Genomic DNA, 16,177 nt, shown 5'->3' on the forward strand with positions numbered 1-16,177 from the left:
TCGTAAAACTCTGCCCTGTACTAAAATCAATGGTAAATGGAAACTTCCTGAATTAATGTTACTTTGATTAGCACTGACAGTTCGACCATGACTGGAAAGCACCGCTGGGCTACAGATTGATGCTGGAGGGATCAGAAAGTAGAAAGAAATTGCTCAAAGCGTTGCCCATATCTGGGCAAGGTCTTCATTTTCCAATAAACTTACAAAGCTTAATGTCTCAATCTTAGAGGAATCCTTGAAGGTAACATTTTTTATTGCCTTGTTCCAGGAACATGGCTGAAATCTTCAATCTCTGCTAAGTCATAAAAGCAATGTTTTAACAACCAGGCTTAAAGGCAAAGGAAGCACTGCTCGATCAAGGTCCAAAATGGCAATTCCTTCCTTTAGAAACCGGCTACTGTTATAGACTCTCACTAGAAAAGGCCGATCGGATAAATCAGTTGTTAAAAAAAAACTAGAAACATGAATACGTCATTTGAACCTACCTGAGGAAAGTTAAGATCAATTCCGATCAAATCACTTAAAGTTTTTGCAAGACTGAATAAAGGAAACAGGATTTGCCTGGAGGTACCATGCTATGCTTTTTTTTATTGCAGCTTGGCAGACTTTATAATAATAATCTTTATTAGTGTCAGAAGTAGGCTCACATTAACACTGCAATGAAGTTGTTGTGAAAACTAAGTCTCTCACAAGTATCACCATTAAATTGGATGAAATCAATATGCTATTTTTATTAATCATCTCCACTAATATTACTTTTTTCAATCTCCATATCAAGCGAATCAATTTAAATTCTGATCAATGCAAGTGAAGGAATTTTACTAAACAGGAAGTTAGAAAATTGTTTAGCTCCTTTCTTTCTTATGGAAATCTAACTTATTGCTCCGTCTGTGACTAGGTCCTCAGACCTGCAGCAGGTATTGACTGAGCTGTCTGTGTTTCTCTGCATTCTGTCTCAGTGAGTTCTTCAGGAATTTGTGATGTAGATTTGGCCAAAGTTAGGGTGTAACTGGTGGTGGGAGAGGCCAAGTACACCACCCCAGGAAAACCAGGCCAAATTAAGAACTGAATAAGGACGTAGAAAGTTAGAACAGTGAGAAAGGTTTTCCTGCTCAATCTAACTCACTTCTTCGATCCTATTGTGCACATTAGCTGAACAATCTAATCTCCTGAAGGCTAGTTACATAGAACATAGAACATAGAACAATACAGTGCAGTACAGGCCCTTCGGCCCACGATGTTGCACCGAAACAAAAGCCATCCAACCTACACTATGCCATTATCATCCATATGTTTATCCAATAAACTTTTAAATGCCCTCAATGTTGGCGAGTTCACCACTGTAGCAGGTAGGGCATTCCACGGCCTCACTACTCTTTGCGTAAAGAACCTACCTCTGACCTCTGTCCTATATCTATTACCCCTCAGTTTAAAGTTATGTCCCCTCGTGCCAGCCATATCCATCCGCGGGAGAAGGCTCTCACTGTCCACCCTATCCAACCCCCTGATCATTTTGTATACCTCTATTAAGTCTCCTCTTAACCTTCTTCTCTCCAACGAAAACAACCTCAAGTCCATCAGCCTTTCCTCATAAGATTTTCCCTCCATACCAGGCAACATCCTGGTAAATCTCCTCTGCACCCGCTCCAAAGCCTCCACGTCCTTCCTATAATGCGGTGACCAGAACTGTACGCAATACTCCAAATGCGGCCGTACCAGAGTTCTGTACAGCTGCAACATGACCTCCCGACTCCGGAACTCAATCCCTCTACCAATAAAGGCCAACACTCCATAGGCCTTCTTCACAACCCTATCAACCTGGGTGGCAACTTTCAGGGATCTATGTACATGGACACCTAGATCCCTCTGCTCATCCACACTTTCAAGAACTTTACCATTAGCCAAATATTCCGCATTCCTGTTATTCCTACCAAAGTGAATCACCTCACACTTCTCTACATTAAACTCCATTTGCCACCTCTCGGCCCAGCTCAGCAGCTTATCTATATCCCTCTGTAATCTGCTACATCCTTCCACACTATCGACAACACCACCGACTTTAGTATCGTCTGCAAATTTACTCACCCACCCTTCTGCGCCTTCCTCTAGGTCATTGATAAAAATGACAAACAGCAACGGCCCCAGAACAGATCCTTGTGGTACTCCACTTGTGACTGTACTCCATTCTGAACATTTCCCATCAACCACCACCCTCTGTCTTCTTTCAGCTAGCCAATTTCTGATCCACATCTCTAAATCACCCTCAATCCCCAGCCTCCGTATTTTTTGCAATAGCCTACCGTGGGGAACCTTATCAAACGCTTTGCTGAAATCCATATACACCACATCAACTGCTCTACCCTCGTCTACCTGTTCAGTCACCTTCTCAAAGAACTCAATAAGGTTTGTGAGGCATGACCTACCCTTCACAAAGCCATGCTGACTATCCCTGATCATATTATTCCTATCTAGATGATTATAAATCTTGTCTCTTATAATCCCCTCCAAGACTTTACCCACTACAGACGTGAGGCTCACCGGCTTATAGTTGCCGGGGTTGTCTCTGCTCCCCTTTTTGAACAAAGGGACCACATTTGCTGTCCTCCAGTCCTCTGGCACTATTCCTGTAGCCAATGATGACATAAAAATCAAAGCCAAAGGTCCAGCAATCTCTTCCCTGGCCTCCCATAGAATCCTAGGATAAATCCCATCAGGTCCCGGGGACTTATCTATTTTCAGCCTGTCCAGAATTGCCAACACCTCTTCCCTACGTACCTCAATGCCATCTATTCTATTAGCCTGGGGCTCAGCATTCTCCTCCACAACATTATCTTTTTCCTGAGTGAATACTGACGAAAAATATTCATTTAGTATCTCGCCTATCTCTTCAGACTCCACATACAATTTCCCATCCCTGTCCTTGACTGGTCCTACTCTTTCCCTAGTCATTCGCTTATTCCTGACATACCTATAGAAAGCTTTTGGGTTTTCCTTGATCCTTCCTGCCAAATACTTCTCATGTCCCCTCCTTGCTCGTCTTAGCTCTCTCTTTAGATCCTTCCTCGCTACCTTGTAACTATCCATCGCCCCAACCGAAACTTCACACTTCATCTTCACATAGGCCTCCTTCTTCCTCTTAACAAGAGATTCCACTTCCTTGGTAAAGCACGGTTCCCTCGCTCAACGCCTTCCTCCCTGTCTGACCGGTACATACTTATCAAGAACACGCAGTAGCTGATCCTTGAACAAGCCCCACTTATCCAGTGTGCCCAACACTTGCAGCCTACTTCTCCACCTTATCCCCCCCAAGTCACGTCTAATGGCATCATAATTGCCCTTCCCCCAGCTATAACTCTTGCCCTGCGGTGTATACTTATCCCTTTCCATCATTAACGTAAACGTCACCGAATTGTGGTCACTGTCCCCAAAGTGCTCTCCTACCTCCAAATCCAACACCTGGCCTGGTTCATTACCCAAAACCAAATCCAACGTGGCCTCGCCTCTTGTTGGCCTGTCAACATCTTGTTTCAGGAAACCCTCCTGCACACACTGTACAAAAAACGATCCATCTATTGTACTCGAACTATATCTTTTCCAGTCAATATTTGGAAAGTTAAAATCTCCCATAATAACTACCCTGTTACTTTCGCTCATATCCAGAATCATCTTCGCCATCCTTTCCTCTACATCCCTAGAACTATTAGGAGGCCTATAAAAAACTCCCAACAGGGTGACCTCTCCTTTCCTGTTTCTAACTTCAGCCCATACTACCTCGGCAGAAGAGTCCCCATCTAGCATCCTCTCCGCCACCGTAATACTGCTCTTGACTAGCAGCGCCACACCTCCCCCTCTTTTGCCTCCTTCTCTGAGCTTACTAAAACACCTAAACCCCGGAACCTGCAACATCCATTCCTGTCCCTGCTCTATCCATGTCTCCGAAATGGCCACAACATCGAAGTCCCAGGTACCAACCCACGCTGCCAGTTCCCCTACCTTGTTTCGTATACTCCTGGCATTGAAGTAGACACACTTCAAACCACCTACCTGAACACTGGCCCCCTCCTGCGATGTCAAATCTGTGCTCCTGACCTCTATACTCTCATTCTCCCTTACCCTAAAACTACAATCCAGGTTCCCATGCCCCTGCTGCATTAGTTTAAACCCCCCCAAAGAGCACTAACAAATCTCCCCCCCAGAATATTTGTGCCCCTCAGGTTCAGATGTAGACCATCCTGTCTGTAGAGGTCCCACCTTCCCCAGAAAGAGCCCCAGTTATCCAAAAATCTGAATCCCTCCCGCCTGCACCATCCCTGTAGCCACGTGTTTAAATGCTCTCTCTCCTTATTCCTCATCTCACTATCACGTGGCACGGGCAACAACCCAGAGATAACAACTCTGTTTGTTCTAGTTCTGAGCTTCCATCCTAGCTCCCTGAAAGCCTGCCTGACATCCTTGTCCCCTTTCCTACCTATGTCGTTGGTGCCAATGTGGACCACGACTTGGGGCTGCTCCCCCTCCCCCCTAAGGACCCGGAAAACACGATCCGAGACATCACGTACCCTTGCACCTGGGAGGCAACATACCAAACGTGAGTCTCTCACGCTCCCACAAAATCTCCTATCTGTGCCCCTGACTATAGAGTCCCCAATTACTAATGCTCTGCTCCTCTCCCCCCTTCCCTTCTGAGCAACAGGGACAGACTCCGTGCCAGAGGCCCGTACCCCATGGCTTACCCCTGGTAAGTCGTCCCCCCCACAAGTATCCAAAGCGGTATACTTGTTTCTCAGGGGTACGACCGCAGGGGATCCCTGCACTGACTGTTTTTTCCCAGTCCCTCTTACAGTTACCCACCTATCTCCAATCTTTGGTGTAACTAATTCCCTGAAGCTGCTATCTATGACCCCTTCTGCCTCCCGAATGATCCGAAGTTCTTCCAACTCCAGCTCCAGTTCCCTAACTCGGTCTTGGAGGAGCTGGAGATGGCAGCACTTCCTGCAGGTAAAATCAGCAGGGACACTAACTGCATCCCTCACCTCAAACATCCTGCAGGAGGAACATTGCACTCCCTTCCCTGCCATTCCTCCAACTTTCTACCAAGATCTGGCTAAAAAATAATAATAATATAATAAAATATGGTACTTACCTCAGACCAATGGGTTTTATTATTAGGTTAGAGGAGGAGGGCGGGTGGGAGACACTACACGTGTAGTGTCTCGGGTTTCCTCTCCACCAGAATTTATTGGGGAGGGTCTTCCCAGACGTCCGCGGGTCGACTTCCTGTTCCCGCCTAAAAAACTAATTTAAAATAAAAAAAATAAAAAAATTCTCAGCTCCTGCTGAAATTGACTAACCAGCCAGCTGTTCTCACGCCGCCGAAATCGACTGGCCTGCCCCTGCAAAGACAAGTGCTTTTAAAGGTTGACTTACCTCCCAGCAACCTCCTTCCGCAATGCTCCCACTGAAACTGACTCACCACTCACCAGCTGTTCTCACGCCGCCGAAATCGAAGTTCTATAAACAACCAGGACGATTCACTAATCCTGGAAATGCCAGGAACATTTAAACACCATCACAACTGCATTTCTCAGCTTTCCTTGAATATATTCTCCATTTTCACAGTGGGAGCGAAGCCATCAATTGCTCATCGAATGTTTGATCATCATAGCCCAGACCTAGCCAACAATGCATTCCTAACCAAACATTTGCTTGGTTCCTTGCTGAAGGCTCCAACCAATTTAATATTGACTACTGGGATTCCAGCTTTGTTTGAAATTCACAAGATAAGCTCTTGCAATTTGAGAGAAGAAGAGGTGATGGGCGGAACTTAATTCCCTCCCCTGTGGCACGTTTGGTGACACAAGGGCATTTGATCAGGCAGGCAGGTGGCTGGTAGAGACCTCGGCACCTGTACACCTCCACACTAATTAAGTCCATCCATGGTGGGAAGGTCTTTCAACGGCCTTCCAGCCCAACCCCACCCCCAACTGATGCACTTAATTGGGCAATTAATGCCTACCTTAGGGTCTCATGCCATAGCTGTTGGTATTAACCCGGAGATTCACCAAGCAGGGAGCACTAAAAAGATGGGCATTGTGGTGTTGGGTGCTCTGAGGTACAGACGAACCAACACGGTTGCGATTGGTAGGCCCCAATCGCGGGCCAGGACACCTGGGGGGCACCCCCCGGGGCCAGATCGCCCCGCGCCCCCCCCAGGACCCCGGAGCCCGCCCACGCCGCCTTGTCCCGCCGTTCAAAAGGTGGTTTAATCCACGCCGGCGGGACAGGCAATTTATCGGCGGGACTTTGGCCCATCCGGGCCGGAGAATCCAGTGGGGGGGCCCGCCAACCGGCATGGGCCGATTCCCGCCCCCGCCGAATATCCGGTACCAGAGACTTCGGCAACCGGCGGGATTCACGGCAGCCCCCGGCGATTCGCCAACCCGGCGGGGGGTCGGAGAATGACTCCCCATAGATGTAATCGTGAAACTTGTCTAAACCGGTTAGCAAGCCCAGGCATTCTTTTTCGATTTGCGCGTAGCGCTGCTCTGTGGGGGTCATTGCCCGCGATGCATAGGCAACCGGGGCCCATGACGACGTGTCATCCCTCTGCAGGAGCACTGCTCCAATGCCGGTTGATGGTGTTGACCCGGTTCACATCAATGACCACAACCCGGAAGGCGTCTTGGTCATCTGTGTCGTCGGTTTGGATGGCGTGATGTGGAGGCTGGATGGTCCGCACGTGTCTGCGAGGTTGTCGGAGATGTGGAAGATCCACAGGTTGAGCCGCTCCACAGTAGGCAGCGTAGTGGCCCATCTTGCCACAGCGTAGGCATTGTCGGGTTTTTGCAGGACATTGCCCTTTTAAATATCAAAATTAGCAAGGTTTGCAAAATGAACTAAATTGTGCAGGCGAACTGGCCAGCAACTGTGAGAAAGATGGACCCTTTTGTGCTCGTCAGATGCAGTGAAGATGACTGGCTGCATCGACCTGGGATTGATAACAATGTAAGACAAACCAAAGTGGAGTCAGGCTGCTTCTATTCCTTCAAGCATGACGTTGTGAGAGGCCCACGACATAAGATCAAGGGAAAATACACTGATGTAATTGAAAACCAATTAAATTGACTAAAAGTAGGCTTTGCCCTATATGGCACAGAGGCACAGCAAAAAAGGCATAAAGAGCCACAGAACCATCTAGGCAACAGTGGTTCAGAGCAATTTAGTCCATTGCTCAGAAGATGCGCACAAAGGATTTTATCATCAGATTGACAACTGAGATGGACTCCGGCTTGCAGGGAAACTAAGCAACCAGTACTGTCGCGAGTATGTTGCATTGCTTGGTGGTTTAATAAAGGCGTATCACCTTTGGTGAAACTTCATCCGAGTTGTTACATCAGTTTTATCAAGAGTAATGATAAAGGAACCTTTAGAGCAGATGGAAGGTCTTCCAAGAGGCAGGAGATTCATTAATACAGGATGATCATAGCACTATGCCAGGACTTCAATTAACATATCATTTTCAGTGTATTACGCAATAGCTCATTCCTGAATGACATTTTAACAGTTGACATGTCCCTAAGACATGAAAGGAAACAGAAACTATGTAAATCAAACTCTACTATTTTTTGCTCATTTATAATTGAAATTTGCTGAACCAAATGATGGCCGCCACAAGTTACCTGTTGCCTGGAATTGTAACAAGAGGCCAACAAGAGGCGAGGCCACGTTGGATTTGGTTTTGGGTAATGAACCAGGCCAGGTGTTGGATTTGGAGGTAGGAGAGCACTTTGGGGACAGTGACCACAATTCGGTGACGTTTACGTTAATGATGGAAAGGGATAAGTATACACCGCAGGGCAAGAGTTATAGCTGGGGGAAGGGCAATTATGATGCCATTAGACGTGACTTGGGGGGGATAAGGTGGAGAAGTAGGCTGCAAGTGTTGGGCACACTGGATAAGTGGGGCTTGTTCAAGGATCAGCTACTGCGTGTTCTTGATAAGTATGTACCGGTCAGACAGGGAGGAAGGCGTTGAGCGAGGGAACCGTGGTTTACCAAGGAAGTGGAATCTCTTGTTAAGAGGAAGAAGGAGGCCTATGTGAAGATGAAGTGTGACGTTTCGGTTGGGGCGATGGATAGTTACAAGGTAGCGAGGAAGGATCTAAAGAGAGAGCTAAGACGAGCAAGGAGGGGACATGAGAAGTATTTGGCAGGAAGGATCAAGGAAAACCCAAAAGCTTTCTATAGGTATGTCAGGAATAAGCGAATGACTAGGGAAAGAGTAGGACCAGTCAAGGACAGGGATGGGAAATTGTGTGTGGAGTCTGAAGAGATAGGCGAGATACTAAATGAATATTTTTCGTCAGTATTCACTCAGGAAAAATATAATGTTGTGGAGGAGAATGCTGAGCCCCAGGCTAATAGAATAGATGGCATTGAGGTACGTAGGGAAGAGGTGTTGGCAATTCTGGACAGGCTGAAAATAGATAAGTCCCCGGGACCTGATGGGATTTATCCTAGGATTCTATGGGAGGCCAGGGAAGAGATTGCTGGACCTTTGGCTTTGATTTTTATGTCACCATTGGCTACAGGAATAGTGCCAGAGGACTGGAGGACAGCAAATGTGGTCCCTTTGTTCAAAAAGGGGAGCAGAGACAACCCCGGCAACTATAGACCGGTGAGCCTCACGTCTGTAGTGGGTAAAGTCTTGGAGGGGATTATAAGAGACAAGATTTATAATCATCTAGATAGGAATAATAGGATCAGGGATACTCAGCATGGCTTTGTGAAGGGTAGGTCATGCCTCACAAACCTTATCGAGTTCTTTGAGAAGGTGACTGAACAGGTAGACGAGGGTAGAGCAGTTGATGTGGTGTATATGGATTTCAGCAAAGCGTTTGATAAGGTTCCCCACGGTAGGCTATTGCAAAAAATACGGAGGCTGGGGATTGAGGGTGATTTAGAGATGTGGATCAGAAATTGGCTAGCTGAAAGAATCCAGAGGGTGGTGGTTGATGGGAAATGTTCAGAATGGAGTACAGTTACAAGTGGAGTACCACAAGGATCTGTTCTGGGGCCGTTGCTGTTTGTCATTTTTATCAATGACCTAGAGGAAGGCGCAGAAGGGTGGGTGAGTAAATTTGCAGACGATACTAAAGTCGGTGGTGTTGTCGATAGTGTGGAAGGATGTAGCAGGTTACAGAGGGATATAGATAAGCTGCAGAGCTGGGCTGAGAGGTGGCAAATGGAGTTTAATGTAGAGAAGTGTGAAGTGATTCACTTTGGAAGGAATAACAGGAATGCGGAATATTTGGCTAATGGTAAAGTTCTTGAAAGTGTGGATGAGCAGAGGGATCTAGGTGTCCATGTACATAGATCCCTGAAAGTTGCCACCCAGGTTGATAGGGTTGTGAAGAAGGCCGATGGAGTGTTGGCCTTTATTGGTAGAGGGATTGAGTTCCGGAGTCGGGAGGTCATGTTGCAGCTGTACAGAACTCTGGTACGGCCGCATTTGGAGTATTGCGTACAGTTCTGGTCACCGCATTATAGGAAGGACGTGGAGGTTTTGGAGCGGGTGCAGAGGAGATTTACCAGGATGTTGCCTGGTATGGAGGGAAAATCTTATGAGGAAAGGCTGATGGACTTGAGGTTGTTTTCGTTGGAGAGAAGAAGGTTAAGAGGAGACTTAATAGAGGCATACAAAATGATCAGGGGGTTGGATAGGGTGGACAGTGAGAGCCTTCTCCCGCGGATGGATATGGCTGGCACGAGGGGACATAACTTTAAACTGAGGGGTAATAGATATAGGACAGAGGTCAGAGGTAGGTTCTTTACGCAAAGAGTAGTGAGGCCGTGGAATGCCCTACCTGCTACAGTAGTGAACTCGCCAACATTGAGGGCATTTAAAAGTTTATTGGATAAATATATGGATGATAATGGCATAGTGTAGGTTAGATGGCTTTTGTTTCGGTGCAACATCGTGGGCCGAAGGGCCTGTACTGCGCTGTATTGTTCTATGTTCTATGTAAGGTGACTACAAAGGCATTATATGGATTGCATTAGAGACATACTGTAGCCACTTAAAATAGCTGCTTCCCGATTAATTTGGCCAAAACCCGATTTAAAATGGCTAACCGGAAAGGCTGATGGGAAAAGCAGGTAACAAGACACAAACGGACAGCTGCAGGCAGAATGTCATATTCGGCTCTGGGGAAGTCGGCCCAGATTGATACTCAGGGCTATTAACAGTCCATCAACCCAGACATTTGCAGTTATACTCAGGACTCTTAACAGCCCATCAACCCAGACATCTGCAGTTTAATCGGCTATCCCCGGAACAACTGCAACATATTAGCAATTGAATACCGGGCCAGACCTGTCGGCGCCTGCAGTGGCCGAAACAAAGGCAGGTGAACGACCACCCCCCGATCGGGGAATCGCCTCGCAATTGGACGTATCAAACCCAGTGATTGGGAACAAGTCCAATCACTTGGGACTCAGGGTCAAGGCCGCCTCGGGAGGCGGGAAGCCCCTGGGCCCTAAAAAGTGAGGGGCCAAGTTCAGATCTCTCTCTCTCTCCCTTCTTCGCCTGCTCGAGACCTTCGCAAGAACAGCAACCGGCAACTGTAAGTTTGAATCCAGCGATCGCTATCCGATAAAGACTCCTAGCCATCGACCTGTATCAGCCTTTTGAATCCCGCGGGCCAGATCCGATTGGATAAGCCATTCGTTTCCCTGACCTGGTGGGCTCTTCCTAAAGTTAAATATTGGCCAGTAGTGATAGGTTTATTATATAGATTATTGTGTAAACATTACTTGTTGTATATAATAAATGACCGTTGATTTCAATCTTACTAAGCGGTGTGCTGACTTATTAATCATAACTTGAACTTGAACCACGTGGCGGTATCAGAAAGATACCTGGCGACTCGTGAGCAAAGGTGACGTAATCAAAGCTAATAAACTAAGGCTAAAAAGACATGTTACTCATGGAATATCACACCTGACACTGTCAAGGTTCATTTAAAAAAAAGGAACAGTTGAAAAAGAATGGACGTAATTCGCAACTTTATAAGCTAACCTCTCTATCAGAGTCTGAGGTCTTCCACGACAATAGTCACCTGGAAGAGGGTCACTAATATGGTTCTGGCAGAAGACAATGACGGGGGTATTATAAACCACGGACACAAGTCAGATCCAGACACCAGACGAACACTCCTTTATAAATTCATTGTGGAGGAAGAGTGCCACATGACTTGAGTAGCCATTTTGAAATCTCTGTTGGTACTCAGAATCAGAACAGTATGCTATTTACCTCCAACCTGCAAGACCAAACAGCAGGACTTTTGGGTTGATCAAGCAACCTGCAACAAGTTTCATCAGACCATTGAAACCTGGCTATCTGGAAGTCTATGATGATTGCCTGCCAAGCATACCAAAGCTATTTACAGCAATCTCATCTCACTGAATCACCATCTACTTCAAAGGGTTACTGCATGGTTGTCTTTTGCCAGAAACTCACCAGAAGTGGAACTTGTCTGTGGAGGAACAACCAATCTGGATTTTGACTTTCTGAACTCTGTAAATCACAGGAACCAATATCCATTTCTGTGGCTTTTGTGGTTTCTGATATCCATTTCTGTGGGTTTTTTTTATTGTTAAGTCATTGGCACGCAGAGCTGGCAACACGGGACAGCATGGCGAAGGGCAAGGGCCGCGGGAAAACGACAGAGTGGTCGGCGGAGCAGCTGGTGAAGTTTTTCGAGGATTGCTTCGCCAAGCTGAAGAAGGACATGCTGGACCCGATTAAGGCTTCGATTGATCAAGTGGTTCAGAATCAGGATACCCACGGGAGAGTGATCCAGGAGGTCGAACAAAAGTTGTCTGTGCATGAGGAGTATATACCCATGCTGGAAAGCAAGGTGGGGATGATGAACGATCGCTAGAAAAGAATGCAGGAGAAGCTGGAGGACCTGGAGAATAGGTCCAGGAGGCAGAATCTCAGAATTGTTTGCCTCCCAGAAGGCAGTGAGGGATCGGATGCGAGGGCCTATGTGACGGACATGTTGGAGAAGTTGATGGGGGCTGGGGCGTTCCCTCGGCCCCTGGAAGTGGACAGAGCGCACAGAGCCCTTGCGAGGAAGCCCATAGCGAACGAACCGCTGAGGGCCATGGTGGTACGCTTTCACAGTTTTATGGAGAAGGAACATGTTTTGGGGTGGGCCAAGAAAGAACGGAGCAGCAAGTGGGAGAACTGTGAGTTGCGTATTTATCAGGACCAGAGAGCGGATTTGGCCAAGAGGCGAGCTGGGTTCAATCGGGCAAAAACGACCCTCTTTAAGAAGGGGATGAAGTTCAGGATGCTGTACCCAGCCCATCTGTGGGTCACACATGAGGAAAGGGACTTCTACTTCGAAACACCAGACGAAGTATGGATCTTTATTAAAGAAAAGAAGCTGGAGGCAAATTAAAAGACATTCAAGCCTCGGAGAAGTTTTGTGGTGGCGATTTGTGATGTTGGATTGTAAAAATTTAAGTAGTTCTGTGTGAAATAATGGACTGGTGTGGATGGTTAAAGGTTGTTTTGTCTTGCAGAGACCTTGTTTGAGGGGGGGGGGGATGGGCTTTGAATTTAGTTCTGCTTTTTGGGTGACTATTTTTCTAAAGTGTTTGTTTTTCTGTTGTTTGTTTACTGGGGAATGTGATGCTGTTAAAATGTTTATTTATGTGGGGGGGAGAGAGGAGTGAACAATAGGGAGACAGACTGCTTGGTGTCGGGGGTGGGAGCTATTGAGTCAACATGGGTCAGCTGACTCTTGGAAGCGCAGTGGGGGGTGGACAGGTGTTCAGCTGGAGCTTGACTTGGGGGATTGGGTTTTTAATGTTGTTGCTAGGGAGGGAGGGAGGGAGGGAGGGGGGAGCTGCTTTGCTGACAGGGGAGGAACTGTTATTAGAGGACAACTAGGAGGTCGGGAATGGCGACAGCCCGAGGGAGACTCGAGGAAGCGGGGGGCACAAGCTCAAGGCTGGCCTCAAAAGGTGATGACTAGTCGGCGGGCGGAGGGGGGGGGGGGGGCGGGTGGAAGCCCCCCGTTCAGGCTGATCACATGGAACATGAGAGGACTGGGACTGAATGGTCCGGTCAAGAGGGCTCGCGTGTTCGCGCATTTGAGGGAACTGAAGGCGGACGTGGCAATGCTACAAGAGACACACCTAAAGGTTACAGACCAGACGAGATTGAGGAAGGAGTGAGATAGCCAAGTGTTCCACTCAGGACTGGACTCAAATACCAGGGGCGGGATTCTGCGCAAATCGTCGGGGCGGGAAAAAACGGCACGAACCCTGGCGGGAACCACTCCAGTGTCGAGCCGCCCCAAAGGTGCAGAGTCCTCCGCACCTTCAGGGGCTAGGATGGCATCGGAGTGGTTTGCGCTGCGCCGGCCGGCGCGAAGGGGCTTTGTGCCACGCCAACCGGCGCCGAAGGGCCTATGCCGGCCGGCGCGAGTTGGCACATGCGCGGGAGCACCAGCATCTGCTGGCATCATCCCCGCGCATGCGCAGGGGGGGTTCATCTCCGCGTCGGCCATCGCGGATCGATACAAGGTTGACGCGGAGGAATAGAATGCCCCCACGGCACAGATTCACCCGCGGATCGGTGGAATTACCTGTGGGAAGCGCTGGGAAGGTTTGGGTTGGTGAGGCCTTCATTGACTGGGTGCGGTTGATCTGTCAGGTACCAGTAGCGAGTGTGTGTACGAACCGGCTGAGATCGGGGTATTTTAAACTACACCGAGGGACGAGGCAAGTGTGCCCCCTTCTCCCTGCTACTGTTTGCTCTGGCTATAGAGCCATTGGCCATGGCGGTAAGAGCCTCTAGGAACTGGAAAGAGCTGGTTCGGAGTGGGGGGTGGGGGGTGCACCGGGTCTCGCTCTACGCAGATGACCTGCCCTTGTACATTTCGGACCCGTTGGCGGGGATGGTGGAAGTAATGCGAATCTTGGGGGAATCTGGCAGTTTTTCGGGGTATAAATTGAACATGGGGAAGAGCGAAATCCAAGCAAGAGGGCAGGAAAAGAGACTGGGAGAGCTGCCGCTTAGAATGGTAGGGAAGAGCTTTCGATATCTGGGAATCCAGGTGGTCCAGGAATGGGAGGTACTACACAAGTTAAACCGGTTCGTAGATCAAATGGAAGCGGACTTTAAGAGATGGGACATGTTCCCTCTATCACTGGCGGGGAGGGTACAGACCGTGAAGATGACGGTCCTCCCCAGATTTCTGTTTGTCTTTCAGTGCCTCCCCATCTTCATCCCTAAGGCCTTTTTCAAGCGGGTGAATAAGATTATTTCAGGCTTTGTGTGGGCGAGTAAAATCCCGCGAGTGAAGAAAGTGTTGCTGGAGCGCAGTCAGGGGGAGGGTGGGTTGGCGCAGCCGAACTTCTGCAATTACTACCGGGCAGCTAATATATCCATGATTATGAAATGGGTAGTGGGGGAGGGGTCGGCATGGGAGCGGATGGAGGCGGCGTCATGTAAAGACACCAGTCTGGGAGCATTGGTAACGGCACCTCTGCTGTTCTCGCCGGCCCGATACTCGACAAGTCCGGTGGTAGTGGCGGCTCTGAGGATCTGGGGGCAATGGAGGAGATATAAGAGAGTGGAGGGAGCATCGATTTGGACCCCGATTTCTAACAACCACAGGTTTCTACCGGGCAGGCTAAATGGCGGGTTCCGGAGGTGGCAGGAGGCAGGAATCAGAAGGATGGGGGATCTATTTATAGATGGGAGTTTTCCCAGCTGGAAAGCTTTGGAGGATAAATTTAAATTGCCACCAGGGAATGGTTTTAGATATTTTCAGGTGCTAGACTGCCTGAGAAAGCAGGTGCCGGCCTCTCCGCTGCTGCCGCCACGGGGGATACATGATAGAGTAGTTTCCAGTACCTGGGTGGGAGAGGGGAAGGTATCGGCTATTTACCAGGAGCTTTCGGAGGCGGAGGAAACCCCGGTGGAGGAGCTTAAGGGCAAGTGGGAGGACGAGCTAGGAGGAGAGATCGAGGCGGGTCTATGGGCGGATGCCCTAAGCAGCGATAATACCTCCTCATCGTGCGCCAGGCTTAGCCTGATACAATTTAAGGTAGTCCACCGGGCACACATGACAGTGGCTTGGATGAGCAGGTTTTTCGGGGGTGAGGATAGGTGTACGAGGTGCGCCGGAACCCCAGCAAATCATGTCCACATGTTTTGGGCATGCTCGAAGCTTAGAGGGTTTTGGCAGTGTTTTGCTAAGGCAATGTGCATGGTGCTAAAAACACGGGTGGTGCCGAGTCCGGAGATAGCGATCTTTGAAGTGTCGGAAGATCCGGGAGTTCAGGGGGCGAAAGAGGACGACGTTCTGGCCTTTGCCTCCGTGGTAGCCCGGAGACGGATCTTATTAATGTGGAGGGACTTGAAGCTCCCTAGTGTAGAGACCTGGGTTACTGACATGGCTGGGTTTCTCAGTCTCGAGAAAATAAAGTTCGCCTTAAGGGGGTCAATGTTAGGGTTCTCCCGGAGGTGGCAGTCGTTCGTCGACTTTCTAGGGGAAAATTAAAATGTCAGCAGATGCAGTATTCCAAAGAGGTGGGGGGGAGGGGGTGTGGGGGGGGTATTGTTGTTGTTTGGTTGAGGTGCATGAAGACTGGGCTGGGGGGGAGAAATGTTCATTTTGCCATTTGGATGTTATTGTTTTTGTTAATGTTATAAAATTTTTCAAATACCTCAATAAAAATATTATTTAAAAAAAAACTTAAGGTAAGTTCTGATCTCTCTCTCGAGAACATTTTGAAACTATATTGAGATTTTTGGCCACAACTGTAGCAGCATGCACAGGTTGGGAACAAGGCCGGGAGGCTGGTAAAGTCAGGAGGGATTGCGTCGTCCAGGATCTCTGATTGTCACCTGCCATCAGCCAATATTTTCAAGGGCAGATGGTGTGACGGGTTGATGTTAGGCAGAAGGGAGTTGGGAAGGCATTTTACATAAATGAGGAGACCACACACCTCCAGGGAATTACAATATTGCAGGAGGGATGGGAAACATGGGGTGTGAAAACAGCCAAGAGGGTCAGGAGGATAACTGACAGCTGAGTTCTGGATGCAGCGTGCAGCCTCAACCACGCCAGGTTTACAGCCTCGTTGGTAG

Source organism: Scyliorhinus torazame, chromosome 4, assembly GCF_047496885.1.
Source record: "Scyliorhinus torazame isolate Kashiwa2021f chromosome 4, sScyTor2.1, whole genome shotgun sequence".
NCBI classification, from domain to species: domain Eukaryota; kingdom Metazoa; phylum Chordata; class Chondrichthyes; order Carcharhiniformes; family Scyliorhinidae; genus Scyliorhinus; species Scyliorhinus torazame.